Raw genomic sequence first — 17,077 nt, 5'->3', positions numbered from 1 at the left:
ATAGATAGGTAGTGGCATGGCTTATTTGTCAATTAACGCGGTGGGACGGAGTTCAGCACCTTTTTTCATGGTACTTTTAATAAATTAGAAACATGTCAATCAGACGACAACTTGACTAGAATTTACTACAATGAGAAAACAAATATTTACAAAAGCTTAGGCACGCTTAAGCCTGTGATTATCAGAACAGAAAATAAAATGAACAATAAAACCTTGGAACTGTAAGATTAATAACACAATAATGTGTGTATATGAAAAATACATAATAGATAATCAAACATTTATAAAACCATCAAACTTTCTTTTATTCAGCCTCAAGATTTTAGTAAAAATCCCAATGAACTCTAGGGATGTTACAATTACCAACTTGTTTAACTATGAATGCATTTGTATGCTATTACAAATCGATAGTACCAGCTGTCTTTCCACAGGGAATGGTTTGGTTTGGATAGATGAGTTAAATGATAAATAATACATTGGAATTAATACATCTTCTACAAATGTAATGCATATATCAATGCTACATATTTTTTGAAAATCGATATAACCACCAGTTTTTGTGTGAAATACTAGTCTGACATTGACAGCTGATGAATACAGGAATGTTTTTTTATTTATTAATAACACTGATACCTAATTAATATATTAGATTCAAGATATTTTATAATTCAACTTGAAACGAGAAAGGGCGAATTAATATGTCAAGCAATTTGGGATCTCATGTTGACATCTAAACAGTGGATAACTCGTTGCTTCTGCAAAATGTTATGCTCAGGCTTTATTAATCTAAAGATGGCGCTGACTTAATTCATTTTTCAGATAAGTGTGAAAATTTCTGTTTTGCCCATGTACCCCTTAATCAAATCCTTTTATCGAAATGCGTCATTTTGTGTCTATTCATACTACTAGAATTGATAGAACAGTAATTACATTGGTCACATTTAAATGGTTTTTCACCAAAATGAGTCATTTTGTGTATTTTCATACTACTAGACCTTATACATGAGTAATTGCATTGGTCACATTTAAATGGCTTTTCACCAGAATGAGTCATTTTGTGTATTTTCATTCCAGCAGATGTTTTAGAAGAGTGGTTACATTTGTCACATTTAAATAGCTTTTCACCAGAATGAGTCATTTTGTGTTTTTTCATATTACCAGATTCTTTACAAGAGTATTCACATTGGTTACATTTAAACGGCTTTTCACCAGTATAAGTCATTTTGTGTATTTTCATACTACCAGACCTTATACATGAGTAATTGCATTGGTCACATTTCAGTGGCTTTTCACCAGAATGAGTCATTTTGTGTTTTTTCATATCACCAGATTGTATACAAGAGTATTCACAGAAGACACATTTAAATGGTTTTTCACCAGAATGAGTCATTTTGTGAAATTTCATATTACTAGATCTTATACAAGAGTACTTACATTGATCACATTTAAATAGCCTTTCACAAGAATGAATCATTTTGTGGTTTTTCAAAACACTAGATGTGACACAAGAATAATTGCATTGGTCACATTTAAATGGCTTTTCAACAGAATGAGCCATTTTGTGTCTTTTCAAAACATTAGATGTGACACAAGAATAATTGCATTGGTCACATTTAAATGGCTTTTCAATAGAATGAGCCATTTTGTGTCTTTTCAAAACACTAGATGTGACACAAGAAAAATTGCATTGGTCACATTTAAATGGCTTTTCACCAGAATGAGTCATTTTATGTATTTTCATACTATCAGATCTTAAACACGAGTAATTACATTGGTCACATTTCAAGGGCTTTATACCAGAATGAGTCATTTTGTGTCTTTTCATTTTATTAGATGTTCTACAAGAGTAATAACATTGGTCACATTGTAATGGCTTTTCATCGGAATGGGTCATTTTGTGTATTTTCATATTACTAGATGTTATACAAGAGTAATTACATTGATCACATTTCAATGGCCTTTCACAAGAATGAGTCATTTTGTGTTTTTTCAAAACACTAGATGTGACACAAGAATAATTACATTGGTCACATTTAAATGGCTTTTCACAAGAATGAGTCATTTTGTGTATTTTCATTCCAGCAGATGTTTTAGAAGAGTGGTTACATTTGTCACACTTAAATGGCCTTACACGAGTGTGAGTCATTTTGTGTAATTTCATGCTACTAGATCTTATACATGAGTAATTACATTGGTCACATTTTAATGGCTTTTCACCAGAATGAGTCATTTTGTGCATTTTTATTCCACTAGATGTTTTAGACGAGTGGTTACATTGGTCACACTTAAATGGCCTTACACGGGAGTGATTCATTTTGTGTAGTTGAAAATTGCGAGAATGAATGCTGTAGTAATCACATTGATTACATTTAAATGCTTTTTTACCAGATTGAGCCATTTTGTTTTGATTCTTGAATTCGGATCGCATGCTTACATAATTAACGGTCTCCGCCTTTGATTTTTTACGACACGTTTTGTGAAGCTTCAATTGAGATAGCGAAGCAAAAATATCAAAACAAAAACTGCACACAAAATTTTCCTTATTAAATAATTTTTTCTCCAACTTTATAACAGCTACTAATAATTTGGGATCTGTGACGTAAGATTGGATATGCTTACGTTTAGCAGTGTGACTGACTATATTAGTAATCGTTTCATTTATGCCCAATTCTTTTTTAATGTTTTGATAGTCAATCTGTATTTCGTCGTATGGCTCTTGTGCGTCTCTCTCTGACAATCCGAGACTACCGGAATAGGTCACGGCAGTGGTTGCAGAAATCAACTAAAAGAAGATGAAATATCGCATTAACATGTAAGCAAATGACTTAGCTGTATGAGAGAATAATATATAAAAAATCAAACATCCTAATAATACACATAGGAATCTTGACAAGCATGGTGAATAAAATTTAGAGGAAAATGGGTACTTATGTTGATCAGTATTTTTATTTCAAGTCAATTCGCATGGGATTTAAATATATTATTAAGACTTAAAATATAACTATAATAATAGGGAATCTGACAAGATAATATATTGATTTCAGCTTGTGAGGATTTATAAAAAAAAACATTAGTCGTCCATATGTTTATCAGAGCATCCTATTCCTAGCTAAATATATTCGCTGCCGACCTATAGATTATTTAAGCAGCAGACTAGTAGGTACTTTGCTTGAGTGTATGTCACACTATCTCGTTTAAATTTATGGAATATTTTGTTAGTTATTGATTTACAGGTATACATCATAAAAAAGAGAAACCGGGATTTAAATTCTTATGTTTGCTTAGAGGTTTTGTATCAGCTACATACTTTTCGTTGAAATCAACTTCTTTAAATTAAGTATACGAATTAGTACGCAACCTTTTACCCGTACCTTTTCAACCTGTTATTTGACTTCGTAATGATGAGTTGTTTGAAGTGTGTTATAAATCCGCTTTCAGTTAAAAGCATCTCAATTGAAAATCAGTAAAATTTAATAGTCTTATGTACCACGTTTGATATATACTACATCACCTGCCTATTAAATAATAATTAATAATATCACTTAATAGCCCACATGTTCAGCGTAGGTCAAAATGGAGCTTTTATGTTATGTTCAGAGCAAAACCCTGGACATATCTTAAGCGTTGTTGATAATCTATTTATATAATTCTGAAGCCTTATTATCCTTTATATTTATTTGAGGTATTTGATGACTGTATAAAGTATTTTTCATAAAATAGTATTCTTTTAAATCTCTCACTCTAACGTTTTAGAATATAGTCATATTTCATTAAGTCCATGTGAAGTGATGTTAAGATTTTTTATATTTATTAATTTTTAAACGCATTTACAAAACCATTAGTAAAATTAATGTAAACAGTATATACTTAGTGAAATATTTACGATAAAAAATTATATTTTATATTCTTTGTGATACCAAATTTGTTAAGAATTAGGCATTTTATTATACAAAAAATGAGCACGATTAACACATTTGAAGATAATTCTAAAGATACTGATTATAAGCTATGTCTTTGACCATTCAAATGTGATAAACATCCTACGAATAATGTTTGCATTACAATAATTATTTACCTAAGAATAAGGTAGTATTTTTTTGAAATACGCCATTTCTATTGGCATTACCCAGTGAGTAAGCTACAACAAGGCCGTAGCCATAACTTGACAAACGATAATTGAAGTAGGGAATAAGATCATGTTAACGCGCGTCTTTGAACATGTTCCTAACCAAAAAAGAAATTATTTTTTTAAAAACGGTACACTGGTAGTTTACCCAGTACATACCTATTGGTAAAGTAGGTGCCTACTTCAACAACAGGTATGTTTTACGAATAGTACCTATACTAAATAGGTGTTGATATTGTATTGCTCTTAATTGCAGAAAAGACACGAAAAATCTAAAAATTATTAAGTAGGTACCAATGCAAATTGTTTTATTATTTCTATGGTACCTACTGGTGACAGCTAACAATATCAAAATATTCGAATGTTTTACAGTTCATTCCGTCACTATAGGTAATCATTCCATCCCATCACACGATCAGTATTAATTAAAATAAAAGTAGGAACTTACCCGATTCACTTGTTCCGAATAAGAACAACCCTGTTGCGGATCTTCATAATTGACTTCAATAAGCTCAGTCTTGATGTCAATTAGCTGAGTATCTGTCATCGAAGTTATTATTGTCGGGTCTGAAACAATATTCTGAAAACAAAACATTATGTTATAAAATCAAGAATATTTTTAAGAAGATCGACAATCGTGTGAAGCTCGACCACACACTTGAGGGTGCTCGGCACTTACACTCTGCATTGAGGACATGTAGGTTTATTCAATATTTATCGACATGTGGGCATGGTTTCTGTCGTTATCTGACGGCAAACTTCATTAAAATATAATGGTAACAAGCATATTACAAACAATACTAATCTGCTAATGTTTGAACTCTCATTGTCATACGTATTATACATTAATTTAAAATAGAACAAAATATTATTATGAATATAATTATGCAGATGACGCCATGAGGACAGGACACCTCTAAGTGGAGAAAACTTAGTGTGTGTTGCAATTTGAATGAGCGTCAGTGCATAAACCGAGAGCAGTTGTCAGAACGACGGAAAAGCTTAAAATTACGTATTCTTGACACGTGTTTAACTTTATCCCATATTCTTCTACATCCAAGATAGGTTGCCTATTATTCCACACCCATAAGGCATTTCAGTTCCCATTAATTATATGTTCCTTGGTCACTCAATGCCAGTGACGTCCCGTGGGGGTAGGCAGATTGAGCGTCGCTTGGGGGCGGCAGATACTCGAAGGGCGGCAAATCGAGGAGAATCATTTGGTATAATATAGAAATAGCTACCTAAACTTAGTTATATTATAACCAGAGCTTTGGAGATGTTTTGTTCCGGATGCTTTTTTTTATTATTACCCAGTCAGTACTCGCAGCGATTTTAGTATGATGTCACCACGCTCGACTAGTGATTTTTTAAATTTATTTTTGACTGCTCAGTTTCGTATACAAATGCTAATAAACTTGGCGCCTAGATATTTTTATAAATGTAAAACACCACAAACGAATAATAAATCAGTCATAATAATATAATGTCATTTACTCGGATTAAAGAGTTCCTTTCATAACAGTGGTAGGTATACTGCGCAAAAGCCAATTTATGTCGCGCCATGGTTATTAAAAGAAAATAATATTTTATATAATATCAACGTTGGTAACGAAACAAGGAGAATCTATGGTAGAGATTTATAGGTAGGTACATACCGTATTTTTTAATTTATCCAAATATTTTTGCCAGTCACTAGCGAGATTTAAAAGTTGCCGGATGTACCTATTGCAAATATATACCTATTCGTAATGATTATTAATCCTTATTGACATTTGACATAATCAATTAGTATTCGTGCATATAATAGGTGTTTACGTTAAGTACCAGCTAATTGTAATAAAAATGTACACTAATATGTAGCTACCTAGATTATATCATATTTATCGTGCTGTGAATACAATACTGTGCAATACCTTCTTTTAAGTCGTTTTTTTGTAAACATATTTTTTGCTGATAATAGTGTGGATTTGTAGTTTATTTCAATCATCAACGGTTGAATGTTGAGACTATTAATTAATAGTGTATTTATGATTATATTTAGGTTTATATTAAAAAATAATGAGGAAAATTATTTTGTTTACATGTTGTAGGGTACAATAATAGCATAGAAAAAATGGTGTGAAAATAATACATCTGCGTAGGTATTACTAAATGATATAAGCCAAATGTGTCAGACATATCAACCAAATGGCATCTCAGACTCTGGTGATTTGGGTAAGTGTCTAACTAATATTATTTTTATTCGCTTATTTATTTATTGATATCTAAATTTAATTTTGTATGTTTCAGCTTAGTGGTAGGTATATATTTTATTAGTAATGTATCCAAACCATGGCCCCGATAAGAGGGGGGCTGACAGGGCTCTAACCTGGGGCTCGGGCTCGATAAGTGAGATAAACACTTATCACAAATTTGCTCTAAAAGCAAAAAATTCGCCTGCGGGGCTATTTTCCTTCAATAATGATATTATTTAAAATTATGTGGTTACACAATACAATTTATAATTGTGTAGCGATACTCAAAAACTCCATAATTCAAGTGTATGTATTAAAATATACAAAAAAACACTAAATATACACATCAATTTTAACGCGTACACCATTTGGAAAACATTACTGTAGAGCGTCACACTGCTTTTATCCTTAACAATAGGTAGGGAGGGGGACAAAGATCCTAACATGGGGCCCGCTTCAGGATGAGGGGGCCATGCTTCATACAACACATTTCTTAGATACTGGAGTAATGAAAGGATGATAAAAAAATGGGGCGGCATTTTGACGCTGCCTAGGGGCGGCATTTTGTCTAGGGATGTCACTGCTCAATGCTGTTTATGACTGATATGGTGATTACCATGTAAATTAATTAGTTGGGCCAATTATGGTGGCTCTATGTTTCCCTATACTTCCCTCCACCTCAAATCCCAGCTATTGTCAGATATTGAATAACATTCAGTTACCTCATGACAACGGGCGCGTGTTGGCTTATTACAGCTATACCGTCGTTTAATGAGTAATTTAAACATACAGACTGATTCAAAAAATAAAATGCATACCACGAGCGTGTGCAGTGCAACCGTTGTGGAAGCCATAATTTCAACTTAGTCTCCGTGCAAGCTCCGTTAATCAAACCACTTGTATACGTGTTACCAGCACAGGGTGTGTCCTCATTTAGCATATCATTCATCAAAAGTGTACTGTGCAAGAACGAGAGAGCATGCACCAAGGATCAGCTTTAACCAGACCAAAGATCAACATAAAAAGTCAGTGTTTAGGATCCTACGTGTAACCGTGCCCTCTCAGCATCCACATTTACCATCCCAATCATTCCACTAATCAATTACAGTCCACTATGAAAAACGAAACCTTATATATTTCATACAAGTGTTTGAATAAGAATAGCAATAACACAATAAGAATGGAACGTACCTGTGAATCGTTATTGAACATTGACAAATCCGAGCATTCACCGAGGTCTTGGAAGGCTTGTGCTCGAAGGAGGTCCACTTCATTATCACTCAGAGATACGTCATGCATACACTTGTGATTGATCAGAATCTTTTTTGAAGAGAAAAATGCATAACATACATCGCATACAAAATTATTGCGATAAAAGGAAGCCCTTGTCAATTTTAAACAGATTTCTTTTTCGTAAGCATTCACTATTTCCTGCTTAATGTCATGTTCGTGTATTATAATTGCATCGTACCGCATTGCGGCTTGCATCTCAGGAATGTCGCCTGCTTCGTGCTGAAAAAAATGAAAAGAATGCTACTTGAATTATTTTCTTATGAATATTGTCATAAATATTGTAGATATAAATTTCTATAATGAATGAGCTGATATTTTTAACCTAGTATCAGAAAAGCTTATCATCAATATGCCTACCTATACTATGTCAGTAGTCTTTGTCAACGTTTTTTACATTTTTTTGGTATGGCCGCGATAATACGTACATCCAGCAGTAAATCCATGCACGTGTAAACGGGGATTAATAATTTCCCGGAACCCGTTATTTTTGGATTACAGTGACACTTAAATACAACAACGATTTGGATTAGGTAATATGAATAGAATGTTCCAGCAAACGTTTCTGTCTATTTAACAAATCATTTCTGACGAGTTGCCGTTTAGTTATAAATCCATATTCAGTTATTATTTTCGTAAATCGGTACCTACAACATTATAAACCGACGCGTAAACCTCTCGGCCATCGTTGGGTGCCACGTTGCAATGTTTATATTTTCTACATTTAAAATAAATGAATTCGACAATTAAATGTGTGTCCTTGTAGACGACGAGGTATGTAAGGTAGAATTTCATGATACTCTTTTCAAGTTGAAAATTATTCATGTACAGACCTACAAACTTATCTGGAGAATGAGATGGGGGAGCCACAGTCGAAAACAATCATTGCCGACTCAAGTACAAAACCGATACATTCACAACGACTGGTCCTACTTTTTCTGCCCCTCCCGTTGTTGTCTATGGATGACCTGTCAATGCCTGTCATTGTTCTATAGAATGCTCACACTGACGCGTCTGTCAAGTTCACACAGGGAATAGTTTAATACACTAGCATTAACACACCTTCTACAAATATAATGCATAGATCAATGCTACATATTTTTTGGAAAATGATATTACCACCGGTTTTGTGTGAAGGACTAGGCTGACTTTGACAGCTGAAGAATAACAGGAATTTATATTATTTATAAATAACACTGATAGTTCATATAGTTGATTTGAGATATTTTTATATCTCAATTTGAAACGAGAAAGGGCGAAAAAAGTTATGTCAAGCAATCTGGGATCTGATTTTGACAGCTGAACAGTGGACCATACGTTGCACGTGCAAAAAGATATGCTCGGGCTTTATTAATCTAAAGTTGGCGCTGAGACTACCAAATCACGACTCGTAACTGGCAAAATCTTACATTTGAATGACGTTTTTCAATATGGCGACCCATGGTAGTTTGTAGTAAATATAATAATGTATTATTGAAATAATTTTATATACTGGCAAAACTGATGATTAGTTGTAGGAAACGCTTCCTCGTAAAATATCTGTCAAATGGTTTAAATAACAATTCGACTTTATTTGGTTTGAAATGCTGTGAAACATATCTGCAAAAAACGAACTAACGTCTCGGTACATACATTCTACAACAATTAAGAATTTGTAATAACAAACTAACTTCAAAAATGCACGTGGCATCATCAGCATTCTCCCGGTTCATATTGGTGTTGGCGTCTGGTTTGCTTGTATGTTTCACATGAGAGGAATAATAAATTATTATAATCTTTTACATAAGATTCAAGCTCACATATTTCGCGTTTTACGTCCATTTTGAGTTTTTGAATAATTGAGAATAAGCCAAGGATTACCGGGACAGAACACAATCTGGCAGCGGTGAAATGACATTGACAATATGCCACAGTGTTGCCATCTTTTTGTAACCGAATTATAAGAACACACCCCAAGAAATTATAGTATGCGTTGTCATTTTAGCTGTTTGATATAATATATTTGATAATTTGAGATATCATAAGAACCTTTTTTATAATGGTTACTCTTCCAATCAAAAATGCTTACCGGTAGATTTAAAAAAATTAGTTTTAAATCAATAATTTTTTTTACCTCTTTCGAACAAATTCGTTGTAAATGATTGGATGCCCTACATTGGAAGGTATCAAGTTGCTGTAGGTTCAAAAATCGTCGGGCATCGTATTTAAAAAAAAAACACAAAATAATGATATATTTATAGAAGGTAGGTAGGTATATTATTAATCTGAGGTGTTGTCAAATCAGGTGTATTGAATACATTTTATTTGTTTGTTCCTGACCAGTTTAGGTAGACACCTAAAACAAAAAATTTAAACCTTGATCGATGTTCCAATGATAATAAATTAAATTAAATTGATCTTATAGGTACGTGCACTAACGGGTACATTCCGATTCTCGGTGCAAATAAATATGATCACATCGGATAATTAACCTAGCTTTAGTTTGCAAAATTCCCCAGTGGGAAAGATACCAAGGAAATAAAAAAACGTGGTATAATATTAAAAAACAACCCAGTTCTTGGAAAACATAAAATTTGCGATGTGAGGAATAGTTGGAAAACTGTAAAAGTGGCAACACTGTCATTGAATTTAATGTTGTCTTTGAGAAGAAAAGAAGACGCATATTCTCACATGTCCGTGACACATTCTTGATTTAAATACGTAAAATGCATATAAAACGCGAAGTAAATGAATTCGAAGCTGATGCTGAAGAGGAGAGTAGTCGAGAAGCGAACGGTATGGCGTATATTAAGCAAGAGATTCCTGATAGTGCCAGCGACAATTTTGAGGTTAGATTATTAAAACTTATTTTTTACCTACCTACCTGACTTTTCGTTAACCGATTTGGCCGATTAACTCAAAAAGTCTTATATATTTACATGTTCAATATCGTAAGCTAACTACCAGTGTGTGACCATAGAGCAACGCGTGGATAGGTTTGTTACCAATGGAAACAAAATTTGTTGATATATTGAAATGTGCTGACTACATTCCGATTCTTCTGAAGGCACATCAAATCGGAAAACATGAACCGATAATTTATCGCTTCCAACCAATGACACGCAGGCCGCACTTTTTGGTTTGCGCGGTGTACAGTTTTGCTGTCCACACACATGGGTTTGCGCAGGCAACACCATGGTGAAGCATGAGCGTATGGCCGGCCTTTAAAAAGAGAGCCGCTACATTATTTAAACACGCGTTGCCGCCATGACAGGTAGGTACGCTTCTGTGAAGACTTCTATTAATGAAACTACAGCGACTTCTGGTTATCGACGAGATCTTAATTATATTGTCCGACAGTAATCAATATTATTCAGAACCTTTCAACGCACAATCCCACTAAAAAATCTGATATTAATTTCCAGCGAGTTGATTTCAAGGCGGAGTATGTTGAAGACGCCATAAACCAAAGTATTCATGAGGGTCCTCAACCCGGGTGCTCTCATTCGGAATGGAAACCAATAAATCGGGTAGATACCTACACAATATTCTATGAATCTAAAACAATGAATGCATTTACGTACTGATATGGAGGGTTTGTTTATATATTAATCAATACCACTGATTCGGTATAATTGAATGATACAAGGTAAAGTTTTCCTTTCACACGAAATGGATAACAAAAATATATGAGAAAGTTTATGTAACAATTGTCAATAATTTGTCATGGATGCTTCATCATTATTAGAGATGAAAGAGTGTTTTATTTGTTTATAGACTGAATATTTATTATTAAAACTTGGTTAATAAGTACACGCACTATGGCAGGAAAACATAACGTATTTAAATTTGGGACTTGACTCGATATTTCCTCGGCAAATCAATGAGTCTACAAGCCAAACAGATCATGTGCAGTAATTTCGCCTATTTAATACCCACGATGGCCGAGCGATTTAAGCATCGGCTTATGATGTGGATCCTAGAGTGCAAAAATTATAATTTGAGAGTCATGGCCGCCGTTGTGGGGCTGCGATATAATATGATGAAAGGATTGTCAGTATTGTAGTTCTCGAAACGGCCACGCTTCACGTTAAACTTGCCACAGTTAGGTTCGAATGATGAATCAGGCAAATACGCATATTGTTTTTCAATTTGCGCTTAGAGTTAAGTATAAACCGTGTAGCTAACATCCGTTTCTCGTAAAAACAAAAATCTGTTAATTCGAACCTCCACTCTTTGGAAGTCCGTATGATTATATTAGGATCTTGTAAAATGAATAATTTTGGTTTTATACTTGAAGAGCTTGATCAGTTTTAGCATCAGAAACAGAAACATGTCATGTTTCCCAGGTTACATGTAAACTGTACGTAAAACATTTCACCGTGGCACAGTTCGCCGTGAGCTTTCTTATCGGGAAGAGATGACTATCACTACACGGTCTCCATTTTATTAGATTCAATATGAACATTAATTCAATCGTCAAAGCTTAGTGGTTGAATAGTTGTTTGGGTTACCCGGTTCGCGTCAATAAATTGACGTTATACTGTTTATGGATGATAAGTGATAGGTGAGGTTAATGAATGATGATGATAGGTTGTATGAATGATGAGAGCCGGTACCACGGCTTGTATGACGGTCATACTATATCAAGCTGACCTGACCGTGGCCCACGAACAACTTCTAAATCAGTCAATGCGTCAACACGCGCTCGTTTGTTCGCTTAGGGGATTTTGAGCAAGGCTGTCTAGGAGTCACGCTGTAGGTAAGAAACGACGGTAAGGTATAACAACTTGCCCACGTCCGCTTGCTGCTTATTAGTTGAGGTAACTCAATGTTATTTGCATCACGGTCTATAATGACCCGTGACTGCCGGCAGTTAGGGGGGGGTGGGGGCCAAGGAAAAGAATGTAAATTAGTCCCATAGGCTCTTTTTCTTCTTCACAGCCTAATTTCTCGTTTATCGGTCTTTTGTCTATTGCACTCGGTGTACCTACACCATGGTCCCCACATCCTGAAACAGGCCCTTAGGCTAGGATATTTGGCGAACCCCCTACCTACCGCTAAGATTAAAGGCAGTATGAAAAACTAAATTAACGTTTTCCAAATTGTATTTTAGTTCAAATTAAGGGTCCTATACAGTGAATTATTGGAGATTTTTAATACATCTACTTTAATAATAAAGCTGTCAAGTATTGACACATAATAATCAAAAAATATATTGCACAGTTATATAAGTAATTAAAAATGGTCATGACTTTTTTTACTATTAAAGCTAATTTATGATGTGTGTTTATCTCACTTATCTAGTCAATCTGACACGCCGGGCCCCCCATAACCCGGGCCCCCAGGCTAGAGCTCTGTCAGCCCTTCCAAGCTATGACCTACACCACTCCGGAATTCGGGTGAACACGGAGAATTTTTTGACAGTTCCATTAAGGATTGGGTATCTAAATAACCCGACATTAGTATTTCGAAATTTTTGTGTAAAAATTAAAATATAAGAAATTTTTCTAAAAAGAGTGCTGGAGAATAATTACAAAATCATTTTTTTGCCGTGTTTTTATTTGTCTAAGCCCAAAGGTATTTTTAAATGGCTTTCAATTTCAATGTTTTAAATCATTCTCATAATTTTTATGTTTGGGGGGTGCCAGGCCCCTTGCCCTCCCCCCCATCCCTGGGTGCGCCACTGACTGTTGGTCACTAAAGACTAAAATTTTTGAGGAGGTGAGCCTTGAATTTTTATTTTCTGATTTCGGGGGCCCATGGTATGAATAAGTTTGAAAAGCACTGGTCTAGACTCAAGAGCTACAATATTTATGCCAAATTCCACCACAATCACAATTTTCTATAAAGGTGCTGGTGAATTACATTCTGATCATTTTTATTTTGGGGTGTACCAGGGCCCCCTGCCCCCCCCTGGGTGCGCCACTGACTGCCGGTGACTCGGTTTTGTGACAATAATACTGGGATTTGAGATATAAGGATTACGGCCACCTCAATTTGGCGCAAATAATAATTATTGTACCTACTATTTTTAGTTCATTTAACATTCGCGTGCCATAGGTTCGCAATCACTGCTATATAATATAGAAATATGAAGACACTGATATGCTTTTTTTTATTATTTAAATTTTTTAGATCCCTTCAAACTACTCCACCAATATAAAATTTGAGACTGATTTCGAGCGAGATGACTCAGAGAATGAGATGTTTCAAAATCATGTAGCGCAAAGCAATTATGATTACCCTCAACCTACTTGCTCGTATTCCGAAAGCAACCCTGTAAATCAGGTAAATATATAATAATTTATTTATTTTAAATCTATATTAAATTAACATAATGGTGTGCACCAAACCTGCCGTCATTATATAAACCTCATCCTGATGTCAACCTGATCCCTAATGGTCGGTGTCCAAATAGGAATGTAGTCTATATCTAACGATTAACACATGAGACTATTAGCAAGGCCTGAACAAAACGAACCATAAGTGCGAATGAGAAAGGATTCAGCACACTTATGTCTCCGCAATATGCGTAGGAGTAAGATAGAATTTCTATGGCTGAATTAAATATTTTTTGGAAACCACGCCGGTAAATATTAGGGTTAGTAGTAGTTAATTATGTTTAGTGTATTCAGTATAAATGTAAAATATATTTAACTATGTTGCGTTTAATTTTGATAACCATACTGAGAAACAGCATGATGGTATAACGTTTTATAGTTTGTTAATAATAATAAAATTGAATTTCTAATCTTTCACTATTCAAGAATAGAAACATTAGAACCCGAGTAAAATGTTCATTAAAAACAAGTCAAACTGCTTCATTTCTGCCTGTGTAGCAAGTTACACCTGTTTTGATATAATATGCTTTACCCGTGTTCACTTTTCATACAACATTCAGCACTTTCTTTTAAGCCGGTTGGTACTGTGATGACACTACTTAGAAACCACCCCTCTCTCACTAAATCTAACCTAAACCGATAGTAGGAGTTGCTTCAACAAATATCAATTTTTTTAAACATAGCCATTGTTTTTCCCAGAGCCTTTCAACAGATTTGCTCACTACTAAATCGGATACTAATTTTCAGTTGTTTTTAATTTAGAGTATGTTTCTGATACAAAACCCTGAAGAAAACTTGTTAATTTCAACTTGGTTAAATTTGGAATGCTTACCAGTAAATCAATTCGATACCCAATATTCTATAAATTTTAACTACTATAGTTTGTGTGACTTGCACTCAGTAAGGTGTAGAAGTGTGCTGCTAAAAATATGTCAGTCAACGAATATTGGTAACTAGAATTAGGTTCCTAGTTTTTTTTATGAATCCTCCAAATGAAAATATGTCGCCCAATTTCATATAAGTGATAACTTTAGGTCTTATACGTATCCTAATATTACGCACCGGATAATAATATGTCGTGATGGGAACAAAAAGAACCGTCCGAAATAGTTTATTTAAGTTATTTGATGATTTTTATTTTTAAATGTTTTTAAAAATACTGTTTTATCATATTTATATGTTGTTTTGACTTCATGTTAATGCAATACTCCACATTCTTTTAGTTGATTCCTGTAACCACTGCAATACCCTATTCTGCTAGTCTCGGATTGTCAGAGAGAATCCTAGAAGTACAAGAGCCATACGATGAAATACAGATTGACGATCAAGACATTAAAAAAGAATTGGTGTTACATGAAATAATTGCTACTGATTTCAATAATCCAAACAAAATTAATAAAAAAATTCGTAATAAGACATTCGGCAGTCAATCTGCTTTGTTGAAACGAGACAAATTAAATTACTTTAAAGTAAAACCATTTAAATGTTCCCAATGTGACTACTCATCAAACACATATAGTAAGATGAAATTACACAAAATAATTCATTCAGATGAAAAGCTATATAAATGTGACCAATGTAGTTACTCATGTATAATATTTTGTTCGATGAGAAGCCACAAAATGACCCATGTTGGTGAAAAGCCATTTAAATGTGACCAATGTAATTACTCTTTCAAAACATCTAGTAAGATGAAATTACATAAAATGACTCATTCTGGTGAAAAGCCTCTTAAGTGTGACAGGTGTAATTACTTTACTTCACGCTCTGATACGATGAAAAAACACAAAATGACTCATTCGGGTGAAAAGCCATTTATTTGTGATCAGTGTGATTACTCATGTATTACATCCAGTGCGATGAGAATACACAAAATGACTCATTCTGGTGAAAACCCATTTAAATGTGTCGATTGCAATTATTCTTCTAAAACATTTAGTGATATGAAAAAACACAAAATGACTCATTCTGGTGAAAAGCAATTTAAATGTAATCTTTGTGATTATTCAAGTATAACATCATCTAATATGAAAATACACGAATTTTCACATTCTGGTGAAAAATCATTCAAATGTGACGATTGTGATTACTCTTGTATAACATCTCAGAATATGAAAATACACAAAATGACACATTCTGGTGAAAAACCATTTAAATGTGACCAATGTATTTACTCGTCTACAACATCTCGCAATATGAAAATACACAAAATGACTCATACTGATGAAAAACCATATAAATGTGACCAATGTTATTACTCTTGTAAAACATCTGGTAATCTAAAATTACACAAAATGACACATTCTGGTGAAAAACCATTTAAATGTGACCTGTGTAATTACTCTTGTATAACATCTGGTAATCTAAAATTGCACAAAAGGACTCATTCTGGTGAAAAGCCATTTAAATGTGACCGATGTAATTACTCTTGTAGTACATCTCGTAATATGAAAAAACACGAAATCACTCATTCTGGTGAAAAGCTATTTAATAGTAAACAATGAAATTACTGTTATATCCGATCCTTAGCTGTATAAAATTAGACAAAATGACTCATTGTGGTAAAAAGCTATTTAATGTGTCCACTGTTATTACCTTTGTATAACATGTCGTAACATTAAAAAAAACAAAATGGCTCATTCTGATGAAAAACCACTTAAAAGTGACCGATGTGACTACTCATCGATAATATCTGATAAAGTGAAATAACACAAAATGACTCATACTGATGAAAAACCATATAAATGTGACAAATGTTATTACTCTTGTAAAACATCTGGTAATCTTAAATTACACAAAATGACACATTCTGGTGAAAAACCATTTAAATGTGACCTGTGCAATTACTCTTGTATAACATCTAATAATCTAAAATTACACAAAAAGACTCATTCTGGTGAAAAGCCATTTAAATGTGACCGATGTAATTACTCTTGTATTACATCTCGTAATATGAAAAAACACGAAATCACTCATTCTGGTGAAAAGCTATTTAATTGTAAACAATGAAATTACTGTTATATCCGACTTAGCTGTATAAAATTAGACAAAATGACTCATTGTGGTAAAAAGCTATTTAATGTGACCACTGTTATTACCTT

The 17,077-nt window shown here is 33.8% G+C and overlaps 1 long non-coding RNA gene across 2 annotated transcripts; it reads left to right on the top strand.

Moving 5' to 3' along the window:
* The first annotated feature begins 10,283 nt into the window (after window positions 1–10,283).
* Window positions 10,284–16,511, top strand: LOC147076173 (uncharacterized). Of its 2 annotated transcripts, none has more exons than XR_015069869.1 (3): window positions 10,284–10,481; window positions 11,058–11,162; window positions 12,940–13,738. It is a non-coding gene; the product is annotated as an uncharacterized LOC147076173 (long non-coding RNA). The 2 variants fall into 2 exon arrangements; XR_015069870.1 differs by lacking the exons at window positions 11,058–11,162; window positions 12,940–13,738 and adding exons at window positions 13,771–13,923; window positions 15,200–16,511 and having other exon boundaries at window positions 10,287–10,481.
* The last annotated feature ends 566 nt before the right edge of the window (window positions 16,512–17,077 follow it).

Source organism: Rhyacophila brunnea, unplaced genomic scaffold (genome assembly GCF_057557595.1).
Source record: "Rhyacophila brunnea isolate RB1 unplaced genomic scaffold, BYU_Rbru_1.0 scaffold_13, whole genome shotgun sequence".
Lineage (NCBI taxonomy): Eukaryota > Metazoa > Arthropoda > Insecta > Trichoptera > Rhyacophilidae > Rhyacophila > Rhyacophila brunnea.
The sequence above is the reverse complement of the archived record's forward strand: the minus strand, read 5'-3'. Positions and strand labels throughout refer to the sequence as shown.